The sequence below is a fragment of the Saccopteryx leptura genome, chromosome 2, assembly GCF_036850995.1.
Source record: "Saccopteryx leptura isolate mSacLep1 chromosome 2, mSacLep1_pri_phased_curated, whole genome shotgun sequence".
Taxonomy (NCBI): Eukaryota; Metazoa; Chordata; class Mammalia; order Chiroptera; family Emballonuridae; genus Saccopteryx; species Saccopteryx leptura.
The window spans coordinates 283,459,622-283,475,690 of record NC_089504.1 but is presented as its reverse complement, the minus strand read 5'-3'; the positions used below and the strand labels follow the sequence as shown (position 1 = coordinate 283,475,690).

The following is a 16,069-nucleotide window of genomic DNA, read 5'->3' as shown; positions in this document are numbered from 1 at the left end:
GACTCAGTGGATAGAGTGTCGGCCTGGCATGTCCCAGGTTCGATCCCTGGTCAGGGTACACATGAGATGCGACCTTGTGCTTCTCTTCCCCTCCTTCTCCCCCTTTTCTCTCTCTTCCCCTCCTGCAGCCAGTGGCTCAGTCGGTTGAAGCATGGCCCCAGGCACTGAGAATAGCTTAGTTGGTCTGAGTGTCAGCTTTATGAGCTGAGGATAGTTCAGTTGATTCAAGCATCAGTCCCAGATAGGGGTTGCCAGGTGGATCCCAGTCAGGGCACATGCAGGTGTCTGTTTCACTATCTCCCCTCCTCTCACTTAAAAAATAAAAAAAGACCAAAGTGCAGATATTCTGTGCCATGGTTCAGTCCAGTAAGTCCTCATCCAGCTTGCATATTCTGTTCTTGGCTGTGCCTTGGTGGCACTATGTCCTGGCTTGGAGTCTACATAGCTGTGACCAGCCAGTGTGGCTTTTAGGACCACATGGCTGCTTGGGACAACTCACAAACAAACTGGGTGAGCCTGCATTTTCTTTTTTCCTTTTTCTTTTTTTCTTAAGTGAGAGTTGGGAAGGCAGAGAGACAGACTCCTGCATGCACCTGAACCAGGATTTATCTGGCAAGCCCCATACCCAGGATGTTCTGCCCATCTGGGGCTGTTGCTCAGCAACTGAGCTATTTTAGTGCCTGAGGCAAGGCCATAGAGCCATCCTCAGAGCCCAGAGCCAACTTGCTCCAACTGAGGCATGGCTGCAGGAGGGGAAGAGAAAGATAGAAGAGAGAGGAGGAGGGATAGAGAAGCAGATGGTAGCTTCTCCTGTGTGCCCTGACCAGAAATCAAACCCAGGACATCCATATGCCAGTCTGACACTGTACCACTGAGCCAACTGGCCAGGGCCATAAGCCTGCATTTTCAAGCAGGAATAAGAGAGAGAGAGCTTTACTAAGCCTGTGTTTTTATCTGTGGGCTGAAAAGAACTAGCTTTCCTTTAAGCCCACCAATTGGTTTCATTAAAATTTCACAGGCTGTCCTCCCATTAACCAATCAGATCTTTCTGCTAGGTTAGACTGACAGGCCTTTGTGGATGCCATCTTGGCTTCTGCTGCACATGCCTTAAAGTGGATTCACAGAAGCACCTTCCCGAATACCCAGGGGAAGTGGAAAACCCTGTTCTTCCTCCCTAGACAGTTGAGGGAGGGAGTGCTGATGTCTTTTAGGAGTGCAATCCTCTGGGGTGTCTGGAACTGTAAATGTTATAGCTTCCTAGTAAATGGAATGCTAGATCTTTTTACTGAAGCAGGATTTCCAGTTTTATTAAATATAATATTCAACTCCCTTGCTTCCTTTCCCCATCAGTATCTAGCTACCTACCTACCTACTTTCACAAAACTCCCAGAGAAAGACTTGCATAACTTGGGAGTTAGAATCCTAGTGCCCCCACTTACAAGCTGTGATTTCAATCTAGTCAATCACAATGGTGCTAAGCTTCCACATGCTTAGTACAAATAACAATTTAAAAATAATCATTGCCCTGGCCGGTTGGCTCAACGGTAGAGCGTCGGCCTGGCGTGCGGGGGACCTGGGTTCGATTCCCGGCCAGGGCATATAGGAAAAGCGCCCATTTGCTTCTCCACCCCCCCCCCTCCTTCCTCTCTGTCTCTCTCTTCCCCTCCCGCAGCCAAGGCTCCATTGGAGCAAAGATGGCCCGGGCGCTAGGGATGGCTCCTTGGCCTCTGCCCCAGGTGCTAGAGTGGCTCTGGTCGCGGCAGAGCGACGCCCCGGAGGGGCAGAGCGTCGCCCCCTGGTGGGCAGAGCGTTGCCCCTGGTGGGCGTGCCGGGTGGATCCCGGTCGGGCGCATGTGGGAGTCTGACTGTCTCTCCCCATTTCCAGCTTCAGAAAAATACAAAAAAATAAATAAATAAATAAAAAATAAAAATAAAAAATAACCATAATAGCTAAGTGTTTCAGAACTAAATACAATCATGTATGTGGATGCACTTCGGACACTGTAAATTGCCTCAAATATGAGGAACCATAAAAATAACTCTAATATTTACTTAGCCCTTTCTCTGTACCAGGCCCGACACTGGCACTATGATATGTAAGCAGTTTACATCAGTTGCCTCATTTAATCCACATAATGACCTTGGGAAGAGAATAGCACCATTTTTATAGATCAATAAGCTAATTTTCAAAGGTTAAGAAACTTGCCCAGCCGTAAATAGGTAATACATATCAAAGTCAGGTTACAAGCCTGTCTTCCGACTCTAAAGGTTGAAATTAACTACTAACATAGTCTGCTAATTTAGTCATCGCTCTGTGTCTTATGGTGCCTGAAACATCATAGTTGCTCAGTGTTGGTCAAATATATCCATTTATTAAGAGCCAAGTGTAGTTATTGCTCCAGGAGCCTAAGAAAGTTGCCCATCACACCACTATTAAGGTTTGAGACCAGGACTTGGACACAAGCAGCCTGGCTCCACAATCTAGTCTGAATGAATAAATGCAATCCTTCTTTATTTTTCTTTGAAATATGATGATGCTTTGTAGCTAGCACAAAAGCATATCAATAAATCTTCAATGTTTTGTCTCAAGAGTCAGCAGGACATTCTGGTGGAGACATGATGCAGCATGAAGGTATGACAACACAGGAGAGGAAGCGAGAGGTCAAGGCGAGGGCACAAGCTTTGGGGCCAGACCACTGTGTTGTTGCTGGGCTTTATTAGGATTGTAACAAACTTATAGCTAAAAGAAAGAAAATTAACCATTGTCTCCATTTAGATTCTCTTTTATGTTCCTTAACAGCACTTTACAGCTTTTATCCTATAGGTCCTATATAGCAATCTTGTTACATTTTAAATTCCTGGGTATTTTATAAATTTTTTTTATTGTTGCTATAATGCATAGATTTTTTTCTTCTAATATATTTTCTATCAATAGTATCTAGAGCCCTGGCCGGTTGGCTCAGTGGTAGAGCGTCGGCCTAGTGTGCGGAGGACCCGGGTTCGATTCCCGGCCAGGGCACATAGGAGAAGCGCCCATTTGCTTCTCCACCCCTCCGCCGCGCTTTCCTCTCTGTCTCTCTCTTCCCCTCCCGCAGCCGAGGCTCCATTGGAGCAAAGATGGCCTGGGCGCTGGGGATGGCTCTGTGGCCTCTGCCTCAGGCGCTAGAGTGGCTCTGGTCGCAACATGGCGACGCCCAGGATGGGCAGAGCATCGCCCCCTGGTGGGCAGAGCGTCGCCCCTGGTGGGCGTGCCGGGTGGATCCCGGTCGGGCGCATGCGGGAGTCTGTCAGACTGTCTCTCCCCGTTTCCAGCTTCAGAAAAATACAAAAAAAAAAAAAAAAAAAAAAAATAGTATCTAGAAACAGTAATGTTATATTTTCATTGTATAAGTGAATACTTATGTAATTTTATTTTTGTTATGTTTATATATTAATTTGTTTTATATAAATTATACTTACATAATAATTCATATAATGGATATGTCATAATTCACTCAAGCATTCTCTTACCAATGGTTTTTTATCTTTTTCTAACTTTGGTATTATAATCACTCTGGCAATAAATACCCTCATACACGTGTTTCAGTACACTCATGCTTTTATTTCTCTAACATGGAGTCAAAGATACAGAGTACATTTCCACTCAGAGTAAATGGCTGTGCCTATTTCCTCATACTCTTACCAGACTTGGATTTATCAATATTTTTCATTTTTTGTTTATCTATTGGATAGTAATTCTGAACTCTGAATTTCAAAAAACCTGCCCTCCTTTGATTACAAGTAAGACTGAACAACTTTTCATTGCATTTCCTTTTTTGTGAACTGTCTATCCATATATTTTATCTTTCATTGTGTCTAATATTCTTAATTAATTATCTTGGGTTTTCCAAGTATAAACTACATCATATATAAATAATAGTAATTATGCCTCGAGGTTTTTGATATTTATATCCCTCACTTTATTCTCTTGTATAAATGCAATGACATTTCCAGAACACTACAAAATAATAGGGGAAATTAGCATCTTCTACCTATGTATTCTCTTGCCTGCACCATGTTACTGACAAAGAAGGACAAGCAAAATAAAAGATGCAACTTATGGAAAATAGTAGTTTTATAAAGTATCTTTTTGTTTTGACATCTATGCTAATTGCATTGTCAGAGATTGTGGTCTTTCTGATACTGATTCTGAGACTTGTTTTATTGGCTAGTAGTTCATGATCAATTTAATTTCCATGTGTGTTTGAAAATAATATGAATCCTCTAATGGTTAGGTGGAGAGAACGCTGTATGTCCATTAGATTAACTTATCATTATTTAAATCTTCTGTATCTTTTTGCTTGCTTATCAATAATTGAAAAAGGGGTGTGAACCCAGGCCAGTGAGCTTAGTCAGTTAGAATGTCATCCCTAAACACCAAGGTGGCAGGTTTGATCCCCAGTCAGGGCACACATGGGAAACAACCAGTGAGTGCACAACTAAGTGGAACAACAAATCAATGCTTCTGTCTCTCTCCCCACTTCCTCTCTCTGTTTCTCTAAAATCAGTCAATAAAAAAAATTTTTTAAAGGAAAAGGGTATGAAAACATGGCATTATGGTGGTTCCTCTTGTAATTCTTTCAAATTTTGCTTTATATAGTTTGAGATTATTTTATTAAGTACATTCATGATTCTAATTATTATATTGTCCTGGTTCAATTTTTTTATCACCATATAGTAACTCTGTTTCTAAAATGGTTTTCTTCGGCCCTGGCTGGTTGGCTCAGTGGTAGAGCATCGGCCTGGCGTGCAGGAGTGTCGGGTTCGATTCCTGGCCAGAGCACACAGGAAAAGTGCCCATCTGCTTCTCCACCCCTCCCCCTCTCCTTTCTCTCTGTCTCTCTCTTCCCCTCCCGCAGCCAAGGCTCCATTGGAGCAAAGTTGGCACGGGCGCTGAGGATGGCTCTATGGCCTCTGCCTCAGGCACTAGAATGGCTCTGGTTGCAGCAGAGCAATGCCCCAGATGGGCAGAGCATTGCCCCCTGGTGGGCATGCTGGGTGGATCCTGGTCGGGCACATGCGGGAGTCTGTCTGACTGCCTCCCCATTTCTAACTTCAGAAAAATACACACACAAAAAAAATGGTTTTCTTTTTTGTCTTATATTAATAAATATGCCAGCTTTCTTTTTGCTGTTTCATATTTAACTCATGTTTTTCCGTCCTTTTATTTTCAACTTTCTATGTCCTTATTCTTTAAACATTTCTTTTACATTCAGTATATTTTGCATACACTATATTAAATTATATCTGCCAATTTGTCTTTTAACTGATATTTGAATTGAGAGAATTATTTTTGTTGTTAAAAAATTTTTATTGGCCCTGGCCGGTTGGCTCAGCAGTAGAGCGTCGGCCTGGCGTGCGGGGGACCCTGGTTCGATTCCCGGCCAGGGCAGATAGGAGAAGCGCCCATTTGCTTTTCCACCCCCCCCCCTTCCTCTCTGTCTCTCTCTTCCCCTCCCGCAGCCAAGGCTCCATTGGAGCAAAGATGGCCCGGGCGCTGGGGATGGCTCCTTGGCCTCTGCCCCAGGCGCTAGAGTGGCTCTGGTCGCAGCAGAGCCACGCCCCGGAGGGTCAGAGCATCGCCCCCTGGTGGGCGTGCCAGGCAGATCCCGGTCGGGCGCATGCGGGAGTCTGTCTGATTGTCTCTCCCCGTTTCCAGCTTAAGAAAAATACAGGGAAAAAAAAATTTTTTTTATTTATTGATTTTAGAGAGAGAGAAAAAACATTGATTTGTTGTTCCACTTATTTTTGCATTCATTGGTTGATTCTTGTATGTGACCTGACTGGGGATCAAACTTGCAATCTTAGTGTATTGGCATGACACTTCAACCAACTGAGCTACCCAGCCAGGGCTTTTCTTTTCTTTTTTAATGTATATGTCTATTCCACCTCTCATGCAAAATTTTATCTTAATATATTATGATTAAAAGCATTTTAGGCCCTGGCCGGTTGGCTCAGCGGTAGAGCGTCGCCCTGGTGTGCGGGGGACCCGGGTTCGATTCCCGGCCAGGGCACATAGGAGAGGCGCCCATTTGCTTCTCCACCCCCCCTCCTTCCTCTCTGTCTCTCTCTTCCCCTCCCGCAGCCAAGGCTCCATTGGAGCAGAGATGGTCCGGGCGCTGGGGATGGCTCCTTGGCCTCTGCCCCAGGCGCTGGAGTGGCTCTGGTCACAGCAAAGCAATGCCCCGGAGGGGCAGAGCATCACCCTCTGGTGGGCAGAGCCTCGCCCCTGGTGGGCGTGCCGGGTGGATCCCGGTCGCGCACATGTGGGAGTCTGTCTGACTGTCTCTCCCCGTTTCCAGCTTCAGAAAAATACAAAAAAAAATTTTAAAAAAAGCATTTTAAATATCCCATTATACAACTCTGTAATAAAATATGTAAACTGAAATTATATGTTTTTAACCATCCTGTGACTATAAAGTTATATATTATATACATACATATATATGTATATATATATTTGTTTTTGTTGTTGTTCTACTTATTTATGCATTCATTGGTTGATTCTTGTATTTGCACTGACCAGAGATTGAACCCACAACTTTAACATGTCAGACATTATAAATATATATATATTTAATTTATTGATTGATTTTTTTAAGAGAGGAAGGAAGGGAGAGAGAGACAGAAAACACACATTGATCTGCTTCTGCATGCCCTGACCCTGACCGGGTATCAAACTGCAACCTTTGCATATCAGGACAACCACATTCTAACCAACTGACCTATCTAGTCAGGGCACAGCATAAATACATTTTTTTAAAAATTCCTTTATTAATTTATGATTGATCAAATAACAAATTTTGGTAAACAATTATTAAACATAGTATTTCAACATTTTACACGTTCTTAGGATAATGGATTCGCTTTTTAAAAAATTTTGGGCTGGCCCTGGCTGGGTAGTTCAGTTGGTTAGAGCATTTTCTGGATATGCCGATGTTGTGGCTTTGATCCCTGGTCAGGGCACATACAAGAGTCAACCAGTGAATGTATGAATGGGTGGAGCAGTGTATCAATGTCTCTCTCTCTCAAATCAGTCAACAAAAATAACCATATTTTAAAAATTAGTTTTGTCTATAGATGAATATTAGTTTTTACTGAAAAGAGTTTAGCTTCAATTCTATTTTTCTTTTTAGTTAGATGTTTGTTGAGATAATGTTCACATAAGTAGATGAGAACAAAAATAATAATTTTTTAACAGCAATATCACTCTATTTAAATTTTAACTTTTTAAAAAAGATTTTACTTATTTATTTGAGAGAGGAGAGAAAAAGGGAGAGAGAGAGAGAGAAGGGGGAGGAGCAGGAAGCATCAACCTCTATATGTGTCTTGACTGGGCAAGCCCAGGGTTTCGAACTGGCAACCTCAGAGTTCCAGATCGACGCTTTATGCACTGAGCCACCACAGCTCAGGCCTCTATTCAAATTTCTATCTCATACCACAAAAACCATAGGTAATTATAATGTCAGTAACCAAGGCGAGGCAGGTCCACATTGGATTTGGGCAGACAGTAGAATAACTGTGGAGCCAGAAAGGGTTAGGCCATTCCCTTTAATAAAGTCTCACAAGGGCAGATAGGCACACAGGCAGGGGAAACCGCCTCTCAGGCAAACAAACCACAAATGGCCCCTCACAGTGGCGGGCACGCAATCTGCGCATCCGCAGTCCCCAATCTCTCTGGAGCCAAGCACCCGTAGCCTTATGTAGGCCATACACACGTGGTGCAGCCACGCACTCACGCACCCATCAGGCAAAGTGCTTGCAGCTGGTACCACCCACCCCCCGCGCAAGCAAGCCTAATACAGCTGCCCCACAGTAATTAATCACCAAAATATATTTAACAATCAACTTGATTATATTTTAGCTGATGTGTTATGAATTTACTTTATAATATTTCTCATGTATTATATATAGGGGTTCCTTGGGTTATGACACAATTCCGTTCCTACAACAGTGATGTAACCTGAAATTTGGTGTAAGTTGAAACACACCCTAGCCAAACACAAACAGAACGCTTGCACTTTTAACAGTCCAAAATGGCATAGGTAAGCCTACTGGGGGATGCCAACTCCCTCACTCATGTGCCGCATGACGGTGAATTCTTCCACTGCTTGCAATCAAACTAGTTCACTCACGTAGTCGGTAAGTACAAGGCTAAAGGTGTGAGCCAAAACACTCACATCTCAATTTTTTTTGTTTTATGGGAATGAGTGTTGTAAATTCGAAGCACTGTATGTCAAGACTGTCATAACCCAAGGACCCCCTGTATGTATTACTATCTAAGCCCCTGTAACAATAACGTGGGGGAAAGCTGCAGCAGCTTATCAAGACAAACTTACTTCTCTCGCATATAATGGTCCTAAGCGGTTGAGGATAGGTAGGATACTTTATTTGCTCCCTGACGTTTTCCAAGAAGGACTGTTGCATTTCCCGTCCTTACAATACTGCCCTTTGCTGAATAGCTAAAGCCAATTCACTAGCACCCTAACTACATTCCAGTAGCAGAAAATGGCCCCCAGTGAAACTGCTGTCCCCACACAGAGCTCCAATTGGAATTATCAGGAAGGTCATGCCAGTCACTGCAAACGTGATCACAAGGTAGTTTGCCTCCCGCACTCTGCCATCCAAAATCCAGTCAGTTCTGAAAAACTCTGGCAGGTTTACCAGATTAATCAAGATAACCCTGTTGTTTTCCTTTCTTGCTGCTCGGAGGCCCTCCAAACTTACACTACCCTCAACTCTGAGTCTCCAGAGGGAAAATCCATTTTGGCTATGCACTTCATCTCTCAATCTGCCCCTGATACTAGACATTACTTCAAAAACTAGAAAAAGGCCCTCAAACTCCCCAGACAGAACTCCTAAACCTGGTCTTTAAAGTCTTTAATAATCGGAAGGAGGAGACTGACCTGTGGTGACGCAGTGAATAAAACACCAACCTGGCCTGACCTGTGGTGGCGCAGTGGATAAAACACCAACCTGGCCTGACCTGTGGTGGCGCAGTGGATAAAGCGTCGACCTGGAAATGCTGAGGTCGCCGGTTCGAAACCCTGGGCTTGCCTGGTCAAGGCACATATGGGAGTTGATGCTTCCAGCTCCTCCCCCCTTTTCTCTGTCTCTCTCTCCTCTCTGTCTCTCTCTCTCTCTGTCTCTCTCTCTCTCTGTCTCTCTCTCCTCTCTAAAAATGAATAAATAAATAAATAAATTTTAAATTAAAAAAAAAGAAAAAATAGTTAAAAAAAATTAAAAACAAACAAACAAAAAAACACCAACCTGAAAGGCTGAGGCCATTGGTTCAAAACCCCGGGCTTGCCTGATCAAGGCACATAGAGGACTTGATGCTTCCTGCTCCTCTCTCTGTTCTATCTCCCCTCCCCTTTCTAATATAAATAAATAAATAAATAAATAAATAAATAAATAAATATCTAAAAAAAAAATCTTAAAAAAAAATAAAAATAATCAGTAGGAAGAACAGAGAGTAGCCCAACCCAGACCCTTACAGATGTTTGCTGAGCAGTCGCCCAAACCATAAAACCACACAAAGCCTCCCCCCCCCACCCCCCCACCCCCGCAAAATCCCAGCAGGGATTTTCCAGCCCTCCTCCAGGGGCCTGCTTTAAATTCAGACAGGAGGGACAACGGAGCCACGCCTGCCCCAATCCTAGGCCACCAACAAAACCCCGCCCCCTTTGTGGTCCTAAGGGCCACTGTAAATCAGACTGCCCACAAGCCCCTCCAGGTGTGGGGCTGTCCCTTCCCGTGGCTACTGGTTTCCCACAGTGAGGCCCAGCTCTGCTCCCGCACAGCTACCTATCTCAGTTTCTGGTTGTCCCCAAGCAACGGGAAATCACCACTCAGGGAAAATACCTCACAGACTCTGCTCCTTTCCCCACCACTAGGCAGGACCTCCTATCTTTCCTCGGTCTCGCAGATTATTTCCACATTTGGATACCCAACTTCGGGCTCATTGCCAAACCCTTAAATAAGGCCACATGTGAACCCCTGCAAGAGCCTATCTGACCCTCCTTCCTCACCAGGAAAGCTTCTTCTCAACTCAAAGCCACTCTCACCTCAGCACCCACCCTTACACTCCCTAACCTCACCACACCCTTTATTATCTACACCCATGAGCCTCCAGGCCTCCTGCTCCCTCTGTGGCGTTCTCTCTGATTCCCCCTCCCCATACTGACTTCACCTGGTTTGTTGACAGCTCTAGATAAGTTTGAAATGGCAAACGACACTCTGACCATGCTGTCACCTCAGCCTATGACCCAACTGAGGCATACCGCCTACTTCCCAACACCTCTGCCCAAACGGCTGAACTCATTGCTCTCACCTGTGCCCTAACTCTAGCTAAGAACCATTCTGTCAATATCTGTACTGATTCCAGATACGCTTTTCACATAGTCCTTTCCCATGCTACCATCTGGGCTAAACCCGGCCTTCTTACCACTGAAGACTCCCCAACTGCACATGCCTCCTTTGTCCTCTGCCTTACTGAGGCCCTACAAGTACCCAGTAGTCACAATCCTGCACTGCTGCAGACACCAGAGAGCTCAGGACCTAATGCCCTGGCAACAACAAGGGAGGCCGAGAGACATGCCGAGCTGCCCTTCTTCAGGAACTGATTACTAGCTCCCACCCATTCCCAACATTCAGCTTTCTTATACACCCCCCCCCCATTTAAAAAATCTCCTATAACAGGGTGCCATTTGGGAAGAGCCCTGGCTCACTTCCCAGAGTAGTCATTTTGTTCACTCAGCAGGCCTTCAATCTCCTCACCTCCTTCCGTAACTCCCTTCACCTCAGCCACCGACCTCTACTTGTCTTCCTTCCACACTTCATTACTCACCCTATCCTGTCATCTCTCCTTGTCCAAATTACTCAGTCTTGCCAGATCTGCAAAACTTCTAACCCACAAGAAGGCTTCAGGCCACTCCCTTTCTTCCCTTCCCATCAGGCCCGCGGACATATTTCCCAGAAAGGACTGGAAAACTGACTTTACTCATATGCCCTGGGTCCATTTCTGCTGTTACCTCCTCACCTTCCTTGACTCTTTCTCCAGCTGGTTAGAAGCCTTCCCCACCTCTTCTGGAAAAGCCTTAGAGGTCACTTCTGCCATCACCCACCATCTAATCCCCGACTTTGGCCTCTCGGCTTCTATCCAAAGTGTCAGTAGGCCCACCTTCATCTCCCAAATTACTCAACAGGTTCCCATTCCCTCAGTATCACTTGGCACCTACACATCCTTTACTAACTACAATCCTTGCTTAGGTTGAAGGAGCTCGTGTCACCCTCAAAATACAACTAACCAAACTCTCCATTGAACTTAAGCAAGACTGGGCCTGTCTTCTCCCCAGTGCCCTGCCCTGCCTTCATGTGGCACTTTGAGCTCCAACTTTCCTCAGTCCCTTTGAACTCATGTGTTGTTGCCCCTTTCTACTTTTCAACTTTCCTCTACCTTCCACTGATATTCCCCTCCAGGAGGTTATCTCCCAGCTTTATCTCTCACATGACATCTCCTCCAACAACATGCTGACTTCCACTAACGCAAACCAACAAACACCCCTAGAGCCAGGAGAATGGGTTCTCTTAAAGGTCCTACCAGAACAAGCATGACCCTTACACCCAAAATGAGAGGGCCCATACTAAATAATCCTTATCACCCCTACAGCTGCCAAATTACTAGAAGTCCTCTCCTGGGTCCATCTCTCTAGGCTAAAGAAGACAGAATAACCTTCCCTGAAGGAGCCCCAAGAACCAGAAGGGAGACCAACTGAAGAAGACACCTGCGCAAGGACAGGGGAAACCAAAGTCAAGATTTTCAAAACTGTGAGAGGGGACCCTATGGGGGGGTGGGGCCTGACCATGGGAAAAATCAGCTGCAACCTGATTGCTAATTCCATATGGTATCTAGGGAAGGGAAATCCTATGACTCCTTACTAGAGGATCTCCAAAACGACCCCTCAGACACTTTAAAAGGCTAACCGAAAACCAGTGCTCTCGGTTAACTTTAGCCTGGGACAAGTTCCTCCAGTGGGACTTTCAAGATTACACCTATCAGGGACTCTGTTTATACATATCTTGAAACCAAGAAAAACCAGAAAAAAACAGAAATGAAAACCCCTCTACCCATATTTTTACTTATTATTCACCTCCTCATGCCTTGCTTTGGGGAATGGGATTCTAATTTTCTAGTAAATGCCTCCTGGGTTATAGCAACAGGGAAAATTTAACTCAGTGCTGGATCTGCCATCCTAGCCCTGAAACCCCTCAAGGTACAGGACTCTCCTACAAGCATAGCCTATTTCCAATAGCTCTCCACTCAAGGCCCTAAGTTCCTCAGATAACCCTCCTCGACTCTCCCTCTGTTTTTGAGTTATATGGAAGTAAAAACCTCCTTTATTCTTTCACTTAATGACTTAACATTTGAGCCCTTTCATTTCTCCAAAACCTCCCTAATGTGTAACAAATCTAAGGGATGCACTCCATGCTGGAATGAAACTCACACTGAGGCCGGTGACCCATTCATTGCCCTAGCAAGACTCACTGCCTCTGAACACTTTCACTCATTAACAGAAGAGGATATATTTCAGCCCATCACCTGGACTGATGTAGTCTGACAACCCAACTTTGACAGCCCCTGTACTCCAAATAAGACCCATTGCTATTTTAATCTCTCCGATCCCATTTACAAACACCAGTCACAATGCAGTGGGTGGCTTCCGGGAAGTTCTTTACAGGGGACCCTGTCTCAATTCTTGCCAGCCCCAGCAGGAACATCCTCTAATATAGCCAGGCTCAGCCCCTTCCATAGTTTCCAGCCCCCCACCAGACTACACTCTATTCAGAAACCATAACTTTACCAATACAACTATCATACTCACACCTGGGGGCCTCTTCTGGCTATGCAGGACCCCAAACAACTTTCTCACTACCAGCTCAGAAAAACAGGAGGTCATAGCCTATAACCACCTGGACAATTCACAGCACAGGGGTGGGGAGAGGCAGTACACCCTAGCAGTCCTTGCTCCCACTGGCATTACTGTCTGGCACAAGACACAATCAGAACTGAACTAAACATACTCATGTTACAAACATGCACTAGGGCTCATAGTTGCAGGGGCGATTGGGTCCATAGTGGCTATAGCTCCCTGGGGTGGATTTACATATCATGAACATGCTATAACAGAACTCTCAAAGGTAGTTTTACTGGACTACAGCTGGTCTGGAGTTCAGGTCACCTGCCGCCACAATAGCCAATAAGCAGAGACTGGGTCTGAGAGGAAAACAGGCAGGGGGCATATCCGAGCCCAAAGCCTGCCTTACATTCTCAGTTGCAAGGGCTGATTATATTCTTTTTCAGGGGAGGTTAGTACAATGGGAGGCATGCAGTTAGTCATAGAGCAGGATAGCTGGTTCCCAGCATTGTAAGAGTCATCAAGCAGGATGGCCAGTTCCCCGGATTGTAATTTCTTCTCTATGGCATTCCGATCTAATCACAGTCTTGATTGCTTCTTGGGTGCCAGTCATCTCCTCAAGAGTATGGGAACATCTGGCTTCAGTAATTCTCCTGCATTCCTGGTGGGGGTGCTAAGGACAAGCTAGGAAATAAGTTACATGTGGTGCAATAGCAATCATAGATATGTGTATGTGTGTGTGTGTGTATTATTGATTGTATACTATATCGATACTCTATCAGCAGAAGAGATTTCCACCTGTATGGCAGATGCTGTGGCATGGCTGTCAAGACCACTAGATGCATTAGCCAAAGTAGTAATGAGCGGTCGACTGGCTCTCAACTATCTCCTAGCTGAATAGGGTGGGGTGTGTGCAGTCATCAACAGACCTGCTGCATATAGATAAACTCAGGACTTGTAGAAAATAACATACAAAAAATCAATAATCAGGCTAAATGGTTACATAAATATAACCAAAGACACCAAGAAGCCACAAATACTCTCACTTCTTGGTTCCCTAACACCACCTGGTTCCTACCCCTGCTAGGACCTCTTATTGTTCTAATTTTCTTACTGTTTTAATCCACTTGCTACTCTTTTGGGCCTTGTGTTTTCCACTTTCTCTTACCCATTGTCCAAAGCTGCATCCAAATCATAGGACAAGCCTTAACAAAAGACTGCTCTAGCCCTAGTGATGTGGTCCTACCCTTACCAATACCATTCATCGTCTGCAGTCCCAGCACCTGCCAGATAATAACCCTCCTCAAAGAGGGACAGCTCTACATGCATAACCCAGCATGAAGAAGTTATAGAAGTCAGCCTTTGGCCATATTCCTAAGATTAGTTCCACAGACAACAGGGGAAAATTGTTAGGCATAAGCTAAAAGTTGTTGCCATTAGCTGCTAGTTTCAGTTAAGATTATGAAAATAGACCCTGGCCGGTTGGCTCAGTGGTAGAGCGTCGGCCTGGCATGCAGAAGTCCCGGGTTCGATTCCTGGCCAGGGTACACAGGAGAAGCGCCCATCTGCTTCTCCACCCCTCCCCCTCTCTTTCCTCTCTGTCTCTCTCTTCCCCTCCCGCAGCTGAGACTCCACTGGAGCAAAGATGGCCCGGGAGCTGGGGATGGCTCCTTGGCCTCTGCCCCAGGCACTAGAGTGGCTCTGGTCACGACAGAGCAATGCCCCGGAGGGGCAGAGCATCACCCCCTGGTGGGTAGAGTGTCGCCCCCTGGTGGGCGTGCCGAGTGGATCCCAGTTGGGTGCATGCAGGAGTCTGTCTGACTGTCTCTCCCCATTTCCGGCTTTAGAAAAATACAGAAAAAAAAAAAAAAAGATTATGAAAATAATTGACCCTAACAAGATTGCAATTGTTATAAAGTACTTTCAGATTCTGAAAGGCACTGTACCTCATTTCATCGAGTTCACATAGAGACACCCAGTCCAGATAAGTTTTGAAGAGTTTTATTAAAGGAGGAAATTTATTAAATATGCCGGCCACATGTAGCTTACACGGGGCCACTGTCCCAAATTGTGTGTGTCTATAATATTCTAGGGGCTGGTTATATACTTTTAATTATACAAGGGCAGGGAAAAAGCCTGACATCACGGCATAAGCTTATAACCTTTGTTTTCATCTATACAGGTTTGGGAAAAGGATGAAGAGAGGGGGGATGGGACACAATTCATTAGCAAGTTTATAACATCTGTCTATAGGATTTATAAAAAGACGGTTCTTCACATTGAAACTTATAAGGTACTTCCCATTTATTTGCTGCTATAGTCTTTTCAGTTATATAAGCAGTTATAGCATGGGATAAAATAACATTGGGCCATTGTAAATTGAGATGGAATAACCATTTCAAATCTCTTCTGCATACATGGCCTAGATGTTGAAAAAAAAAAAACTTACAAGGTAACACAATGGTAAACATGTCACTTTACACATTAAAAGACATTCCTATATTTTCTAGTGTTTATTTGCTATTCCTTTGTCCAGAGATACATACATTAACTACATGCTTTCAGAAGGGGAGAGGTAGTTTCCATGAGGACAAATGCCTGTAAATGGCCCTTAATATAAGAAAAGGTTTAATTTAATCTTTCTTTGCCTACACCTGGCTAGCTATTCACCCATTTCCCCACAGGTGTGGGGGAATGTCAGAGAATCCAAGTCTCCTTCCCCTTTGCATTTAAAACACAATGCTATCGGCCATCTTGGTTTTATACTAATCACACAAGCATAGAAATCCCATCTACAAAATCTCTCTCTGCACCTAGCCCAAATTAATAAAATGTAATTTAATCTTTCTAAAATATTAATATTAATTCTGTAATTTTCAATACCTTACACCAATTCCCACTGTTTTTATTTCCTAAGTCAAATCCTTGACTTAGTTTACTGAAGAGCATAAGGCTGTTGTCTAGGAATATTAATTTATAACATGCAACAGATATTTAACAAACAGCATTAATAGTTTACTAAAGAAACAAATATTACTGACTGATTTCCTATAAACTGCACAAACCTTTTGCAACTTACATAAAATTAACTGGCTTTTATAACAATTTACTTT

General features: G+C 44.3%; 2 non-coding genes across 2 annotated transcripts; both read left to right on the top strand.

Annotated features, from left to right (window-relative positions):
• The first annotated feature begins 2,943 nt into the window (after positions 1-2,943).
• Positions 2,944-3,019, top strand: TRNAT-AGU (transfer RNA threonine (anticodon AGU)). The gene has a single exon. It is a non-coding gene; the product is annotated as a tRNA-Thr (tRNA).
• Positions 3,020-15,252: 12,233 nt separating this feature from the next.
• On the top strand, positions 15,253-15,388 carry LOC136396090 (small nucleolar RNA SNORA20). Its single transcript, XR_010749512.1, has one exon. It is a non-coding gene; the product is annotated as a small nucleolar RNA SNORA20 (small nucleolar RNA).
• Positions 15,389-16,069: the final 681 nt, after the last annotated feature.